We start from the raw sequence: 18,028 nt of genomic DNA, 5'->3' as shown, positions 1-18,028 counted from the left end.
TGGCATTCACGGAGCGGGGTGCCAATGGTATACCACCTTCACGGAGCGGAAGGATGGAGGGCTGCCATCTCCAAAAAAGCATTGGGGTGGGAAGAACAAGGAAGGTACCGGTGAGGGCATGGCATTTAGCTAATGCCAATTGCGTTTAAGCTGCTGCAATATAAAGTAATAATGTTATAATGTTAATTTTGGCTGTGGCCGTTTCTTCCACTTAATAAAAGTTATCCTGGTTTACCTACTCTGTTGTCGCGTGGTCAAGGGTGGGAGGGGCGGTCATCCGTGAGCTACGGCGTGCCAGAGTTAAGGAGGCCCTGCCTCTCGAGGCAAGGGCCGTATAACTGGGCAGACGTGCTGTAGGCAAGAGGGAGGGGGGGCACAGCCTAGGTGCGGAGAGGGGCGGACAATGGGACTAGGGGCCAGTTCAAACCTGAGCATGAGACAAGGAAGGCGGCGTCTCTGAGCTCAGGTACTTAGAGGTAGGGCGGGGTGGGGGGAGCACATTTGCAGCCTGGAAGCGAGAGCAACCCTCCCACCACCCCACAGCGCAAGGGGACACTGGGATTGGGGGGATAAGTCGTCACAGCCATAACAAAAGGAACAGCGGGTGCCCTCACCTGAGCATAAGGGGATGTATCTCTGCATAGAGGGGAAGTTTTTGGTGTTGGGGGAGGGGGAAGGGGAGGAGCACAGCACCAAGGACTTTGCATAGGGGGAAAGCGGGGGCATGGATATAACTAAGCATGGCAGAGACTGAGATAATGGCCGGTCTGGGGGTGGCCCAATGAGCCAATAAGCCGTGAGCTACGGCGTGCCAGAGTTATGGGTTAGGTTATGTGGAATGAATAAACTTTGGATTCTGAACAGATATCCCAGTGCTTATTAGGGAGGAAGAGTGGGGAGAAAAAGTGGTGCGGCGTGCCTGGGTTATGGCCAGACAGGATGAAGAGCAGCTCAGCATTTTTCCCCCCACTTCAACTCCTATTGTAACTGGAAAGTTTGGGTTTTTTTTTTTTTTGGAGTATTTCCAGAGCCTGCCACCTTGATCTGGGATGGCTCAAATCTGTGCCGCAACCACAATTTATGGCTTCAAAAGCGCTAGAGAAAGTTGTTGGGGAATTGGGGGGGGGGGGGGGGGGGGGAGAGCTTGGCACTGTCCTGCGCCACTTTCGCCAACAATTTCCCAGAATTGCAGGCTGGGGGCCGGGCGCGGCTGCCGGCGTTGCGTAAAAGCCCGCACGGAGACCACTTCCACCGGCCCAGACACGCCTCGCTCCCTCGGTTTCTCTTGGATGGATAAGATGCAGCTGGAGGCCCCCACCCCCGCCGCTGAGTCAGCGCCGACTCCGGGAACTTCAGCTGCCCCCCCGCCTGCGGGGGTCCAGCCCGGGGTGGAGAGGAGGAGGAGGGGCTGCCTAGAGGATCCCCGGCCTCCCAAGGGAGGGAGGGAGCAGGGCGCCCGCCATCTTACAGCTCCTCCAGGAGGGGGCACTCTCCCTCCCTCCCCGGCTCCGCGATGGATGGCGGCGGGAGGGGATCGCGATGTGGTGGGGGTGAGGGGCACCGGCAGGATCTGCTGAGATCGCGCCTAGAGATGGGGACTTTCATCTGATTCGGAGGTTTCAGAAGTCTTCAGCTCGTTCTCTCTTTGCTCTTTCCTCTCCTTTGCTGCTCTCCGGTGCTCTTTCCTGGACTTTTTCTCGGGAAGTTAGTGGGAGGGGAGAGCCTGCGTGGGCTGCTGCGGGAGGGAGGGGTGGAGTTACCTCCCTCCCAGTCCCTGCTTCCAAGGCTCTGACATTCTTCAATGTATTTCTTTCCTCGTTGGTGTTAAAAACCGAGGGCCTCTGTCTGCTACGCCATGGAAACTCCCCACCGAGCCCGGGGACTGATACACGAGCCGACTGACTCCCGTAACGGAAATGCATGAGACCAGCCCTAGGGCAGAAGCAAGTGGAGCAGTCTTCAAATCCACAGACTTGGGTAAGTCGCTAAGTTGGCTGGGCATTTGTATTTGTACCTCTTTCTCTTCTCCTCTAAACCCTCTTTGTGTTCTTTCTCTCGCTGTCGTTCAAAATGCTTTCATCCTCCTCCGTGTGCTGTCTCTTCTCTTGGCAGGGTCAGCTCTTCAGGGAAGGGGGGGGGGGAGTGGCTCACTGGCCGGCCGTTTTCTTTCTGGCAGCATGTGGCACACCTGGTACCAGAATTCAGGAAAGCATGGGACCATCAGAGAGGATATGGGGGAGAGGTAGGGAGTGAAACTCAGAGTAGGAGGTCCAAGTGGGCAGCTAGGATGGGCTGTACGGTCTCTTTCTGCTGTCATCTTTGCTCTCTCTATGATGGTGGAGTCAAGGAGAGTGTCAGGAAGGGAAGAAGGTGGCCAGCCCAAGGTTGCTGGTTGGCCTTTCCTCCAGCAGGAACAGAAGTAGTTCTTGGGTTGAGAGAAGCAGAAGATCAACCCAGGAGCCAGCTCTTTGGGAGAAAAGATGAGTGAATTGACTGACAGCCCTCTACAGATGGTAAGGAAGGAGAAGCAGAGGCAGCTGTTTTGGAGGGAGGAAGGAAACTTTTTGGGGTGGGCAGTGGAGACTACCATACCCACCCCTTTAAAATCAATGTTTTATGCATATTTGCAAGCCCGACATTATATCCGATCCTTCTCCTGGTCTGTAGAGGACATGACAGTGGAAATTGCGTTTGCTACTACTACCTTTGACATAGCTTGCCTCACTAATACGATTACTGGATGGAAAAAATTGGGTCAGTCCCGTGGACAGGCAGGGCGACGCGCTGGAGTGCCCTGTTGGATTCACCGATTGAAGAGATGTTTTACGGCTCTTTATCAGTTGCTGCCTGATGTGGGACTACGTGAGGTCCAATTTGAAATTCTTCATCATATTTACTGTGATGTTCGTAGATATCACATGAAACTTGCTCAGTCTCCATTATGTAGCAAGTGTGGAACTGCTGAAGGCCACTTATACCACCGATTGCTGCTGTGTCCGCGAGTGTTTTTGGAAGTCCGTTACTGAGGTGATCAATAAAAGTACCGGCTGTGTTCTCTCTAATAGGGGGCTCCTTTTGCTGGTTCATCAGCAAGCAGGTCGGGTCCCCGGTACGCGCTCTAGAGCAATGTTATGATGGCCTGCCGTACCATACTGGCTATTTGGACTGATCCATTGGCACAATTTACAGTTGATGCATGGTTTGGAAGGATGGCCATGCTATTACAGACGGAATATATGGATTTCTGTTGTGGTAAGAGGAAGCCGGACAAGATATACTGTGACTGCTGGAATGCATGCTATGCGCTGTTTCCTCCAGCTTTACAGACCGAGCTCAGCAATAATGGATATAAGTCTATATGGGGTTAATTGTGGTTCCCCGGAGGAGGGGGGGATTACTCAGGGGGAGGGAGGTTTGTAAGTGGTGTGCATGACGGGTGCTTGGGATTGTTTTGCTTTGGAGTTGCTTCTGTAGGAAAGGGGTGGTAGGGAGGGGAGTGGCTGAAGGGGAAATAAAAAGGAAATTAGGGAATGCGAACACAGTGGAAATGGTTGTTGTACGATTTGTTTTAAGTACACCACTTTACATGTACAATGTTTTCTCATTGTATTACTTTATTTTGTCTCACGAATGTGTATCGTATTCCTGTTAATAAAAACAATTTTGGGAAAAAAAAAATCAATTTTACAGTGCCTAAAGCCCTGTGCCTGTAAGGTCTGGTACGGTGGAAGATATTTGGAGCACAGGTGAAGGACCCATGGGGTCCCTGCTTAGGGTCACATCCAGAGGTGATTTTCAGTCTGAAGGCAGGACCTGTAGCAGCCTTCGCTTTCTGCTCAGGTTGCGATGGGGGGAAAAGAAAGCAATTTGCACAGTTCATAAAGGTTCCAGGTTGATGACTTGGCAGCAAATCGACACTATTCATTTCAAAAAAGCCTGTTCAATTTCTTCAACTGGGTGACCAAAGAATTAGATCAGGCAGGGCTGGATTTAGGCATAGGCAATGTAGGCAACTGCCTCTGGTGGCAAATTTTCATAAGGCACCGCCACCACCATGCTGTCGTCTGGGCTTGCTGCCCTGCTGTTGTCACTGGAAGAAACTCAGTTTGGGTCCTTTAGACCCTGTAGCTGCCGCAGGCCTCACATACCTGTTTCCGTGTGCCGCCCCATGCAATTGCTCGATTTGCACACCTGGTGGCGCCGGGCCTGTCTGTAGCCTTGAGGTCCCTGTAAGAGGTAGAGGATGCTGGTAAGGGGGAGAAGGGAGCAGACAGGAGGGAAAGGCTGGGGAGGAATGTGAGGAAACCTCTCTGACCTTCACATTCCTCCACACACAAAATCCAACTTCTTCCATTCCTCAAAAAAAAAAAAAAAAAAAAAAAGAGCAAGATAAAAGCCCCCAAAAAGAGGAAATTATGAAGAAAAAGATTACTCTGTTTTCCCTGGCTTCTTAAGATTTACATTTTTTTTTCATCCTTGGGTGCATTCATTAAATTCAGAACATTAGTATGTGTAGTTTGGTATCACTCAGTTTCATTGTTAATCAAAACAAGTTAAGCAATTTTGTACTTTTGTTTAGGCTATTGCACAAAAAAAATGATTGTACTTCAGGATTTACCTTAGCTTTTAGAGTACAGGCCACAAAACCCGTGCACAAATGAACTTCAAGCCAGTCAGAGACTCCTTAGAAATCCTTCCCCAAATGTTGCGGTTGTGCACTATCCTGTCACCTCATGGTTGTTTGTGTGACCGCTGCCTTGCCTCATTGCCTTACAAACCCATCACCCCTAACTCTAAGCACGCAAGTGATTGACTATTGAAAATGTGTTTCTTGTTTTGTCTTTTGATATATTTTGTTACTTTTAGCCATACTGCATTGATTTGTTTAAGCTCTTCATGCGGTGCTTGTGCCTATTTATTTTCTTGGGCAAAGTATCAAAACTGAAGAGATGATGGCTAGGGTAGGAGGAAAGACCCAGGAGAAAGGAAGGAATGAAGACTTGAAGCAGAGGTAGAAAGAAAGGAGAGATGTTTTATTGTTAGCCATTGTTAACCTGTCCTTTATTTTTCTCTCTTCGCCCAGTTCTTTCCACCCTTGTTATATGTAACTGTATTCTTCCGCACCATAGCTCCAGTTTGAAGTTTATTATGCACCCCCGTTTCATTGTGAACCAGCATGATGTGATTGTTGTCATGAATGCCGGTATATAAAAAACTTAAATAAATAAATGTTTTCAGAGAAGAGTGGATCGGGATCAAGAGGTAGGCAGTTGGATATGAAAAAGAACATTATTGGAATAGGTAAGAAGATGAGCCTAATAAGCAAAAGAACAGAACAGTAAAGAGGATGAAATGCAAGTAGAGAGTCAGCCCAGTGGAGTTGGGCAAACAGACAGGAAGAAGATCTTGAGCAGGTGCAAATGAAGTGTGGATGTCGTCTGTCTTTTGGTAGAAACGTTAGTAAGCATGTCCTCTCTGCAAACGAATTCCTTTGAACTTAGCTGATGAGGAGGCCATTGCTTGGCTTTGCAGATTTACATTTTCTAAATAGTAGAAAAGTGAAATAGATTTTCTTTCAAAAGGACAATTGTGAGAATTGGAAGGGGGGGAGTGGAAATGAGGCAAAGGTTGGCCTAATGTTTTTATTTTTAGTGTAGGATTCATTCCATAGTTTTCCCAGCTATAGTGTGTGAAGCTGGAAGTCTGTTGAAAACATTTCTAACTTTTTTGCTTTACCATTTAGGGTGTATGTGGAAGGGGCCTTGTCAAATATTTCAACCATGTGAATAACGGAATATGTAAAGATTATTAATGTGCATAATTTGTTTTCTCATGCTGCAAAAACAACAATTTAGTAGATGAGAAACAAGGACTAGTTTGTCCATCCACACCCAGTTATCATCCACATTGGGTAGATGAGCATATTTATTTTATGTATTTTTATTTCTAATCTTTCTAGTCATACTAAAGATGGTTTAATATTACATATGAATTACATCATAATAAAGCAGCATAATTAAATAAATCACAGATAAGTAATCCAACAAATCATATAAAAGAGCAAACATAAACATTTTAAATTTAGATACAAATATTTAAATAGTTAAAACTTCTGGACAATAAGAACTTATAAAAACCTATTAGCCTGGTCCCGATAAAACAAAAAAGAAAGCCATAAGACACTGAAAATTAAAAGAGCCATGTTATAGTCTCTAATACTTCATAAAAACTGAGGCAATAAGCTCCTTAATCAACTTCCTGTAATTGGGCATCATGCGGGCTGCTTTAGGGAGACTGGTCCATAGTGTGGGGGCTGCACAAGAAAAAGCCCTTTTAGTAGTCCCCTACAATTTTACTTCATATGCGGATGGAATCTGGACCAAAGCCTCTTTGGAATGTAACTCTGCAAACACTCCTTTAAATAGCGTCTGCATTATGTATGGCTTTATGAGCCAGAGGAAATGTTTTGAAATTAGCTTGTGAAACAATAGGTAGGCAATGTAGGTTCTTTAAGACTGGTGTTATGTAATTCCTGGATTTAGATAATAGACGGGCAGCAGCATTCTAGATTAACTGCAAGCTCTTGTAACTTTTTATGGGTTATCCAACAAACTGAAAACTGCAGTAATCCTAAATGAGAGATTCTTAAGGCTTGAATAAGGATTGATAAATTATTCTTTGCAATGAATTGGTTTAGTTGGCCCACCTCCTTGCCATTTCCCTTTCCCTTCCATCCCTTGCAGGGAGCAGGAGAGGAGGGGGAAAGCATGGAGTGGACAGAGCAGAAAAAAGTTCCTTATCCAACCCCTTCCCTCCACTCATTATTCCCACTAAAGATGTCTGTGCAAGATGCCAACAGTTTTCTTGATGTTAAAATGTTGGCTAAAATCTTTTCTTCAAGTACATCAGAAAGAAGAAGTCATTTGGACTATTAGCTGATTAGGAGGTAAAAAAAAAAAGGCGCTTGGAAGACAAGGCCATAAAAGAAAAACTAAATAAATTTTTTGCTTTAGTCTTCAGTGAGGAAGATATTGGGGAGAAACTCTCAAAATGGTTCTTTGAATGTCATGTTTCAGAGGAACTGAAGGAAATCACTGTGGGAATGGAAAATATAATTGAACAAATTGACAAACTAAAGAGTAACAAATCACCAGAACCAGATGGTATTCACTCCAGAGTTCTGAAAGAAGTCCAGTATCAAATTGTGGACTGTTTCTAGTAATCTGTAAGCTATCATTAAAATTGACCAGTTCCTGAAGACTAGAGGATGGCCAATTTAATCTTAATTTTCAGAAAGGGCTACAGGTGATCCAGGAAACTATAAACCTGTGAGCCTGATGTTGGTGCTGGACAAAATTGTAGAAACTATTCTGAAGAACAGAATTACTGGATATTTGGATATAAATGGCTTAAAGGGGAGGAGCCAACAAAGATATAGCAAAGGGAAGGCTTGCTTTACCATCTATTAGAATTTTTTGAGAGTGTAAATATATTTATGGATAAGGGCAAGCCATTTGATGTACTGTATCTCAGTTTCCAGAAGACATTTAACAGAGTCCCTTAAGAGAGACACCTCAGGAAAGTAAAAAGTCATGGAATAGGAAGCAATGTCCTGTTGTGGACAGGTAACTAGTTAGAAGATAGGAAGCAGGGAGTAGGACTAAATATTCAGTTTTCCCAATGGAGGGAGGTGAATAGTATAGCATCCTAAGAATTTGTACTGGGGCCCAGCAGTTTTAACATATATTCATATAATTCAGCTTGTGAAGGAGTACAAATTAAGGCTTCCGAGGCAGAGCCCAATTTTAAACATAAAGTTGTGACATGCACTTTTGCAGTTCCAGTTCCAGATGTCAAGCTACCTTGAGATAGCAAGCAGGGTCACCAAGGGTTAAAGGACAGTCTGTTGAGACTGGGGCCACATTACTGGTCAAGGATTTTGGGTATGGAACATTGGCAGAGGCAACAAAGCAGATGCTGGGAATAGGACAGGTTAAAAAAAAACAACCCCTAAACTTTGTGAAGGGTGAGCCATATTGGAAATTAACGTGGTCCAAAAAATGGTTGTTAAAAGTCATGCCTTTTTACATTGGGCAAAGAAAAAAGCATGGATGGGATCAGGTGGCGAAGGATTGCGCATAACTCAAGAAAAGGCAATTGTAAGATGGATGCAGTGGAGAGGAATAAAAGAGAAACAAGCTAATTCCTAAGCATTTGCAGATGAAAAAGGAATGGAGAAAGACGGAAAAAAGTGAACAGAAGTCAGCAGTCATATGGGGGAGCTGAATGAGGCATAAACAGAGCATGGGGAAATAATATCCCAATGGGAAAGTTTAGTTAGGAGGGATGGGATCTACCTAACAGACATGGCTTTAGTCATTTTCAATTTAGATTTCAGATGGCAATTGAAGTTTACAAAAGAATCCTAGATTGGGGGGTTTGTCCTAGTAAGGGGTTATTGGTTCCTCATGTGGCGGCAGCTCACCAGCCAATAAGGAAAATGAAAATAGGGGTGCTCATGTGCCATTAGATAGGGGCACCTGGGCTGGTGATGGGTATTAGCGTTTAGTACATTGCGAATAGCCCTCAAATAGGAAAACGCAATATAAGGCAGGAATAAATAACCCTAAGGCTGTGTGAAGCTTGCTGGGCAGACTGGATGGGCCGTTTGGTCTTCTTCTGCCGTCATTTCTATGTTTCTATGTAATAATCTGGAAAAGGGAGAGCAAGGTGATAACATTTGCAGAGGACACAAAATGATTCAAAGTTGTTAAAACATGAGTGGATTGTGAGGAATTGCAGGCGAACTTAACGAGGCTAGAGAACTGGGCATCTAAATGACCAGATAAAATTTAATGAAGACAAGTGCAAAGCAATGCAAATAAGGAGAAAAACAAATCCAGACCGTAGGGTATACAATGCTGGGTTCCAGATTAGGAGTTACCACTCAGCCCAAGGAGCTTGGAGTCCTTGTGAAAAACACTTTTTATAATTATCAATTACATTCTTTTGGCCACTGCTAGATGCTAAGAAATTTATTCAGAAAGAATAGAAACCAAAACAAGGGAATATAATAATACCTCTGTATTCATCCATAGTGCCATCACACCTTGAGTATTGTGTGCAGTTTTGGTTGCCATATCTCAAAGATGTAGCAGTACTAGAAAAAAGCACAAGAGGGCAACACACTTGATGAAGGGGATGCAGGTTACTGCTCTTCAGCTTTGAGAAGCAAGGTCTGAGGGGGAATATGATGAGGTTTACAAAATCATGAGTGGTATAGAACAAGTTAATAGGGAGAGGCTACTTATTCGATCCAACAATACTAGAACTAGGGGAATTTGCATGAAACTAGTTGCAGGTTTAAAGCAAATTTTAAATTATATATTTTTTCAGTCAACAAACAAGCTATGGAATTTGTTGCCAGAGAATGTGGTCAAGGCTAATGGCATAGCTGAGTTTATAGAAGGTTTAGACAAGTTTCCAGAGGACAGATCCATGAACTAACAGTTAGACTTTGTTTTCTTCACTTCATGCTTTTGGAAGTGAGAGATGGAGATTGGACTTTCCTGTTAGGATTTTATGAGTGGTCTTCAAATAATGCAGTCTGCCCACTGTTGGATTCAGGATGCTGGGCTCAGTGGACAATTCTTATCATGGTGCTGCTTCTATTCTTATGTTTAAAAAATATATATATGCAGCTGGGAACTTGGAGCATGAAGTAGAGCCAGCCTCCGTGCACTGTGGGGTTTTTTTTTTTTTAATTTTGTAGGATTCCTATGTAAAATCACCAGTAATACAGTGAACCTAGCTGTTTCTTGTGGCAGACTAAACGCATCTGTAACTGAGTGCGGGTGCAGTGCTGTATAAACTATTAAAAAAATACAACCTTAGCGTGAACTTAGTGCTTCCAGTCTCTCCACTTTTTACAACTGAGGATCCTTTGTACTTATTTTAGGTGCCTTAAATTCTGTTACTGTTTTAGCCTTCACCACCCACTCTGGGTGGGTGTGCCATACCTCCACCACCCTTTGCATGAAAAACATATTTCTCAACATTGCATTTGTTCTATTACAGGAAATCAGCTTACCTCTTTTTCAGTCTAAATTTATAACGGCATACACTATTGGCAGTAATGAGATGAAAAATGTTTCCTCATGAAACTCTGTGCAAGATATTTTATGATCCTGAGAGCCATTTGTTTATGTTCTCAATAGCTGGTTGAGATATTACCCTCTGCTGGGATGCCCTTTTTAATAACATTTACCATATCCCTGTGAATTTCAGTTCAGCGCAGTTTGGAAGCTTCCTTTGTGGTTTAATTTCCATCATAATAGTCCGGCTTACATATCCCACTTTACAAGGAATTGTCGCTGAGCATGCTTGGTATCTGGAATTACTGGCAGCTTTTGTAGAAGTGGTTGGAACAAAAAAGCGTGTAGTTGCTTTGCTCAATATCAGGCTGATACAGTACAGTGCGCTCCGGCAGAGCATACTGTTTACGCGCGTTTTCGATGCGCTATCTTTACCCCTTACTCAGTAAGGGGTAATAGTGCGTCAAAAATGCGCGTCCAACACCCCCCCCCCCCCCCCCCCCCGAAACTAATAGCGCCCGCAACATGCAAATGCATGTTGATAGCCCTATTAGTTATTCCCGCGTGATTCAGTACTCTGGTACAAGAGTCGGGACGCGCGCACCCTAGGCATCAGGATAAAATGGCGGAGTTGCATCGTCGAGCCGGTCCGGGAACACCGGATGGGAGACGGCATGGAGACGCCATGGTAGCTAGCCGTCCATCAGACCTGGAGGGAGTCGCTACAGAGGTAAAGAGGGCAGAGTGAGGGCGTCGAGCAGCGACAGACGCGGGTTTGAGAACCAACGCCAGCAAAACTGAGCGTCGGCTATCAAACTTGCTGACAGCTGCCACTCCTGTCAAAAAAGCACTAGGGATGAGCTAGTGTCCCTAGCGCCTTTTTTTTTTTTTTTTTTTTACCGCGGGCCCTAATTTGAATATTTTTTCTTTACTGAATCGCGCGCCCGTATGTTAACATTTCCTGCAGCAGAGGAAGCCAATCACCTTCACATTTACAATTTAATAGCCCTGACAAGTACTTTATTGACCTGAGAAATAGATGTTATCACTGAAAGCATCTATAATTACATAGAAGCCTTGTAAAAATAAATTTGCTATAAAACGTTTTAATTATATGTTCGTGAAATCATATTTAAAGGGATAATCATGTAGTGTTGCTTAACATCCAATAGAACAAAAATAATGCAACAGCATGTGGATATTTACCTAAGCAGTCTACTTTTTTATGTATGGAAAATGCTGAATTTATGCTAAGACTGACTTTTCAAAAGATCTGATTCCTTGTTCACTATATGAATTGGGGTACAGGGAGATTCCTTCGAAAGAGGCCCCAAATATTCTGTAATAACTCTCACTAGGATGAAGCAATGTGGACGAAACAACTTGCAATGTGCTACTCAGTATATGGAGCTACGAACAAGCCGGAATGCCTCAGTGTCGGAGCGATGAGGTAGGTGCTGGAAGCCGTCGTGACATTTAACCTCAGTTTGCGAGATGGAGCAAAGTGTCACACATCAGCAAAGAGCATAGCCGAAATTGAGTCCTTTTTCGGCAACAGGGTAATTTCAAAGGGGCTTTGGCCACCGCATTCGCCATATCTGACACTACCAGACGTGGAGATCCTCCGGGGGGGTCGCCATCTTGCCTTTGGAGTCGTCTGCGCCATTTCCCCCTCCCGACCGGTATGCGCAGGGCAGGCCAGAGGCCCGAAGCACCTAACTTAAGCGCTTAACTACGGTTTGAGCGCACATGGCGCGCACATCTAGGTCGTCAGCACATCAATGCGCACAACTAGGCCGCACGCACAAACTCCGTTGTCTGTGCGCATAACTTCTACACATCCGACGCCCACAACTAAGCGCATCCACGCACATAACTCCACGCACAGACGAGTTTTTAAGCCCTACACGCGCATAAATAATGGCACCGCCATCCAAGAAAGCCAAGGGACCCTTCCTTTGCTCAACCTACCACTTAAGAGCCGCGCAGCCTGAATTTATTTATTTATTTAGCACTTTTATATACCGATTTTCCAGTAAACAGAATTACTAATCAAGTCGGTTTACATTCTAAACAATAACCATGACAAGAGGATGTCTTACAATAAACAGGTAGATTGAACTTGGATAAAAATAATAATTGGGGTTAACAACATAAAGTAAAAGATATGGGGCCTAATGTAGACTGGAGTTAAGAACGGGTGTGGGCATAAGGCTAGGTTTTTAATATTTCTCTCTGGGGGTTACCAATGAAAGGTATTTGAATCCCTCCTGTGCCAAAGTGTGAACAGAACAAGGGAGAACCAAATCAAGACCCTCTACAGCCAGAAGAGGGATCCGGAACCACTGATGATGGCACTCCGGACCTAAGTATTTTCAACTCTGTGCCCCCACAGGAAAATTCCTCTGGGGCTACCACTACAACCCCTCCTGGGTGGAATTTTTCAAAGGGCTGCAAACCTTTGTCCAGGCACAACCAGCCCCTGCTGCCCACCCGACTCAAACCCTGCCGGAAGCACAAGCTCTTCCCGGCACCCTCCCAAGTTTCTCGAGACATGCCTCTCCTAACCAAGAGCCCCCATGATGGGGATCCAGACACCTCAGATATGTTGTGGTCCGTCGGTTCTCGACGCCCTCTCTCCGCCCTCCTTACCTCTTTGGCGCCTCCCTCTTCGTCCGCGGGAAGATTGGCTGCCGCAGTGTTCTTCTGCCGAAGTCCTCCGGCGTCCCCGGACTGGCTGGACGCTACAAAACCGCCATGTTCCTGGAGGCCTAGGGGTGCGTGCACGGCGCGGCCCCGACTGAAGTACTGGCGATGGCGCGAACCTCGGGGGCGTCCCCCGAAGATGATGTCACCTGCGACAGATATATAAGGTCTTAGAATTTGCTAACATATCAAGTTAGCAAGGGTTACTCTACCGAAGCTACTCTGCCTCCTCGGACTTACTAGGGGTACCTGCTTCTTGGGGGCCTCGCTCTCTCCTTTGTTTTGCAGGTGACAGTCTGGAACCGGTACTCGCTCCTTGAGGGCCCTCGTTCCCAGACTTACTCGGTACTCTCTTCTGCCTGGAAGTCGTCACTGCCAACTAAATTAGTGAGTTACCATCGCTCTCTCAGAGCTTTCCCTGGAACCAGGTACTCGCTCCTCGAGGGCCTATACTTTCCAGCTCTTGGGCTTCTATGAGACATTGTGTGAATGATACCATCTGGTTCAGTACATGAACTCTGCTTCCCTGCCTACTCACTATATTTCAGTTTCTCTACAGCTCAGCCTTTCAGTATCTGAGGGACTACAGCCCAGCCGGGCATTCTAGCTCACTACCGCCACCTCTGGTGGTTCAGTATACTGTCTAATAAAAGAACTAGTGTGTGTCTGTCTCCATACTCTGAGCCTGACCGGTGGTCCCTCTCGGGATCTTCCCCCGGGGGTGTGCTCATCTGCCACCGATCCAAGGATCCACCCACAACTCTCCTAAATAACAACGGATTGCTAATTCCAAGCAGACTGTTAACTCTGAATAGAACAGATTGCTAACTCCGAATTGCAGAACAAGATGAGGAAACCGACTCCCTGGAAGAAGGAGAAATTCCCCCAGGGATGGAGCCATACTGGACCATACACTGATTCTTCCACAAGGATGAATTACCAGCCCTCGTGTCCCAGACTATTAAGACACTAGGTCTTCCAGGCACGGAGCCTACATCGGAACCAAGGAAGAATCCCATGTTGGTGTACCTCCGTAAGGCCTCATGCTATTTTCCTATGTTGGAGCCCATCAAGGAAATGATTTACCTGGAATGGAATGCTCCAGAGGCCAGCTTCAAAGGGGGGGGCGGGCACTGGAAGCCCTATACCCGCTGGAACCCACAGCTAAGGAACTTCTGCGCTTCCCTAAAGAGGATGCTATGATCTGTGCGGTCTCAAAACGCACCACGATCCCTGTGGAGGGAGGAGCGGCACTGAAGGACACCCAGGACAGAAGGCTGGAAGCCATCCTTAAGCAGTCCTTTGTATCAGCAATGACACTACAAATTGCTTCCTGCTGCGCCTTAGTGGCACGTTCTTGTTTGATCCTCTCCAGAGACGCAACCACACCCGGAGAAGCGATGGAACCTGCGGTCTCCTTCCTCACCGATGCTACCGCAGACCTCGTGCGCACCTTAATCAGGGGTGTCGCTGCCGCAGTAGCGGCCAGAAGACAATTATGGCTCCGGAATTGGTTGGCTGCTGCAACTTCCAAAGCGAATCTCACAAAAATGCCTTTTAAAGGATCTCTCCTATTCAGAAGCAAACTTGAGAAGTTAGCCAACAAATGGGGCGAATCCCAAGTACCCCGATTACCTGAAGACAGGAACAAGAGAACATATATCAGTGCTCCTCCCTCAGAAGAACCAAGAGTAGAGGATCGCAGCGTTTTAAAACCTTACAAGAACACACACAGTCCCAAGCACCTCGCCCTTCAGGAAGGTCATCCCTTTCGGAACAGGCACATTGAGAGGGGCAGGCTCCGGCCATACCCCGCAATGAGAAGATGCAGACCCATCCACAGGAAGAAGACATAGGGGGCAGACTTGCCCTCTTCTACCAAAGATGGGTTGAGATAACATCGGACAAGTGAGTCCTAACTATCATTCGAGAGCGGTACTCACTGGAATTCCAAAGCATCCCCCCAGACAAATTTATGAAATCACCGTGCCACTCCCACTTCAAGAGACTGTCAATGGAAACCACACTAGCAAGACTACTCAGCCTGAAGGCAATAGCCCCAGTGCCCATGCTTCAACAAAATACTGGCTGCCATTCCATCTATTTTATCGTTCCTAAGAAAGTAGGAACATTCCGACCTATCCTGGACCTTAAGGCCGTCAACCGTTACCTGAAGGTACCACACTTCCGCATAGAAACCCTACGCTCTGTTATAATGGCGTGCAACCGGGAGAATTCTTAACCTCCCTGGACCTATCCGAAGCCTACCTTCACATCCTGGTCCATCAGAACCACCAGTGTTTCCTGCGTTTTGCGATACTGGGCCATCATTATAAATTCCGAGCACTACCCTTTGGACTAGCTACCGTCCCCAGAACCTTCACGAAAATTATGGTGGTAGTGGCGGCAGCACTGAGGAAAGGAGGAGTCTTGGTACATCCTTACTTGGACGATTGGCTGATCAGAGCAAGTCTCCGGAGGAGAGTCGCCACACGACCACCAGAGTCAAGAACCTACTACAAGAGCTCGGGTGGGTCGTGAACACAGCCAAGAGCTGTCTACAGCCCTCCCAGTCACTAGAATACCTGGGAGTCCGGTTCGATACCAAACAGAACAAGGTCTACCTTCCACTTCCAAGGAGAAGGAAACTGATGGCTCAATTACAAAAACTGTTGAAATCTACTTGCCCCAAGGTATGGGACTACCTTCAAGTCCTCGGCCTCATGACATCAACTCTGGAAGTTGTTCCATGGGCAAAGGCCCATATGTGACCATTATAACGCTCCCTACTGTCATGATGGAATTCAGTGTCCCAGAACTACTCAATTCGCCTCCAGCTACCGACAGAGGTTCGGCATCAGCTTCAATGGTGGCTACAGGAAGAACACCTAAGCAGAGGTGTAAACCTATCCCCACCAAACTAGATCTTGTTCACCACGGACGCGAGCCTGCGGGAGTGAGGAGCCCACTGTCAGGAACTGACGGCCCAGGGACAATGGAACAAAGAGGGGGAATGGAACATAAACCACCTGGAAGCTCGAGTGGTCAGACTAGCCTGCCTACGATTCAGCCACAGACTGAGGCAAGTCTGTCGGTCATGTCGGACAATGCAGCAAACCGTTGCCTACATCAACCGCCAGGGAGGAACCAAGAGCCAGTAGGTTTCTCTGGAAATAGACCCCCTCATGGAGTGGGTGGAAACAAACCTGCAAGGGATTTCGGCCTCCCACATCGCAGGAAAAGACAACATCTCAGCGGACTACCTCAGCAGAGAGAGCCTAGACCCAGGGGAATGGTCGCTAGCAGACACAGCCTTTCAGCTGCTAGTAAATAGATGGGGGCCCCCCAGCCATGGACCTACTAGCAACTCATCACAATGCCCAAGTCCCCAGATTCTTCAGCCGCAGACGAGAACCACAATCTCTGGGAATCGACGCGGTCCAGAACTTCTGTACGCCTTCCCACCCCTGGCCACTACTGGGCAGGGTCATCCACAAGATAGAGCACCACAGGGGACTAGTCCTACTAGTCGCCCCGGATTGGCCAAGAAGACCATGGTATGCAGACATGCGAAGACTATTGGTGGGGAATCCTCTGCGTCTACCGCCACACAAGGACCTTCTTCAGCAGGGTCTGATCTCCCACGAAGACCCGCTCGATTATGGTATGGCCTTTGAGAGGACTAACCTAAAGAAGCGCGGCTGCTCAAAAGCCATGATTGACACCCTGCTCCAGGCATGCAAGTTCTCCACATTGCTGTCTTGCATACGGATCTGGAGAGTATTCGAAGTCTGGTGTGAAGACTGTGGTCTCCTTCCAAGGACAGCCAAGATTCTCACGATCCTAGAATTCCTACAGGTTGGAATGCAGAAGGGGTTGTCCCTCAACTCCCTCAAGGTTCAAGTCACAGTTCTGGCCTGTTTCAGGTCCGAAGGGGATGGTATCAGACTATCAACTTATCTTGATGTGTCTCACTTCCTGAAAGGAGTCAAACAACTCAGACCACCACTAAAGTGGTCAGTGCCTCTATGGAACCCTCAACCTGGTACTAGTCTTCCTAGCAGGGATTCCTTCAGACCAACAAGCGGCCTGTCTCTGTCTCTTGACCTTAAGACAGCATTTTTTATCGCAATATGCTCAGCTTGGCACATCTCCGAACTTCAAGCATTATCCTGTGGGAACCGTTCCTCAGGTTCACCCTGGGCACCATACAGCTACGTACGGTACCATCCTTCCTTCTATAAGTGGTTTCCCAATTCCATTTGAACCAAACCATATACTTACCATCACCAGATGAGCACAGGGATTTGGAAGACTCCCTCCTCCTTCGCCACCTTAATGTCAGCAGAATCCTAGTCCGATACCTGAAGAGATCAGAATCCTTGCACAAAACTGATCACCTGTTCGTCCTTCACAGTGGGAAGAAACAAGGGGAAGTGGCATTGTGGGCGACCATAGCCCACTGATCAAAGAATATGTTATGGTTTTAGCGGTGGTTTGGGTGGATTCTTGGGTACTTTGGCAGATGACCATGCCTACGGGGCGGGACCCCATGGGGAGCCACAGTACTGGGCTAGACTCAGGACGCGCACACACACAGAGTTAGATTCTTTTATTATACAGCAGCTGAGTACCACCAGGGGCGGCAGTAGTGAGGTGATCCAGAGGTAGCAGTCTCGAGACCCTCGGTCTCACCAAGTTGGTATAGGGAGTTTCCATTGTCTGTTTCCCCAGCACGGCAGAGCTGTAGATGAGACAGATTGAGAATTAGATTACTTACTAGATGGTAGCTTAAGGTTGGCGATTCCACCAGGCTGAAGTTGATGGTTACAGGCACTGAGGCAGGGAGAGCAGGCCCTCGAGGAGCGAGTACCTGATCCCAGTAAGGCACCTGAATAAAGCAGAGGGCCCCTGAGGAAGTGGGTACTCAGTTTAGAGATTACCCCCGAAGGGCAGAGAGAGAGCTTCCAGCGGCAGCCACGGAAGCGGCAGAGTAGCTTAGATTGGACGAGTCCAATCCATGCTAATTCAATGAGCTAGCAAACAAGTACTGGCTATATACTCTGATGGTGTGACATCACTTGAGGGGGACGCCCCCGAGGTTCGCGCCATAGCTGGAATAAAGGTGTGGGTAGTGCGTGCACCTTAGGAGGCCCTTGGGAGAAACATGGCATTCCGGGGATGTTGGGAGCGTGGCTTGCAGACGTGGCGGTAGCCATCTTCCCAAG

At 46.9% G+C, this 18,028-nt stretch overlaps 1 long non-coding RNA gene across 1 annotated transcript in view; it reads left to right on the top strand.

Annotated features, from left to right (window-relative positions):
- Positions 1-1,211: 1,211 nt before the first annotated feature.
- The window catches only part of LOC115076691, a 45,141-nt gene continuing 28,324 nt past the window's right edge, over positions 1,212-18,028 (top strand). The window contains exon 1 of the long non-coding RNA XR_003852841.1: positions 1,212-1,977. This is a non-coding gene — a long non-coding RNA (uncharacterized LOC115076691). The remainder of the gene's footprint in view (positions 1,978-18,028) is intronic.

The sequence above is a fragment of the Rhinatrema bivittatum genome, chromosome 1, assembly GCF_901001135.1.
Source record: "Rhinatrema bivittatum chromosome 1, aRhiBiv1.1, whole genome shotgun sequence".
NCBI classification, from domain to species: Eukaryota; Metazoa; Chordata; class Amphibia; order Gymnophiona; family Rhinatrematidae; genus Rhinatrema; species Rhinatrema bivittatum.
Note: the sequence above shows the minus strand (reverse complement) of the source record. Positions and strands in the feature narration are given on the sequence as shown.